The sequence below is a fragment of the Notothenia coriiceps genome, unplaced genomic scaffold, assembly GCF_000735185.1.
Source record: "Notothenia coriiceps isolate Sejong01 unplaced genomic scaffold, NC01 NC01_scaffold00037246, whole genome shotgun sequence".
Classification (NCBI taxonomy): Eukaryota; Metazoa; Chordata; class Actinopteri; order Perciformes; family Nototheniidae; genus Notothenia; species Notothenia coriiceps.
In genome coordinates, this window is record NW_011369947.1 from 5355775 (window position 1) to 5356029 (window position 255).

At 46.3% G+C, this 255-nt stretch overlaps 1 protein-coding gene across 4 annotated transcripts in view; it reads right to left on the reverse strand.

Moving 5' to 3' along the window:
• The window catches only part of LOC104965641 (ninjurin-2-like), a 9585-nt gene that overhangs the window by 1983 nt on the left and 7347 nt on the right, over positions 1-255 (reverse strand). The window lies entirely within an intron of this gene.

The following is a 255-nucleotide window of genomic DNA, read 5'->3' on the forward strand; positions in this document are numbered from 1 at the left end:
GTTCGGTCGTCGTCGTCACGTCTGGTAGTGTGTGTGTGTGTGTGTGTGTGTGTGTGTGTGTGTGTGTGTGTGTGTGTGTGTGTGTGTGTGTGTGTGTGTGTGTGTGTGTGTGTGTGTGTGTGTGTGTGTGTGTGTGTGTGTGTATTTAATTAGCCTCCTCACAGCTCTGGTCAGAAACTGGACAAAAGTTAAACATGTACAAACAACAGACTGTCATGGCGAATACAATCGCTGCTTTAATTCTGTCTTTAGGAC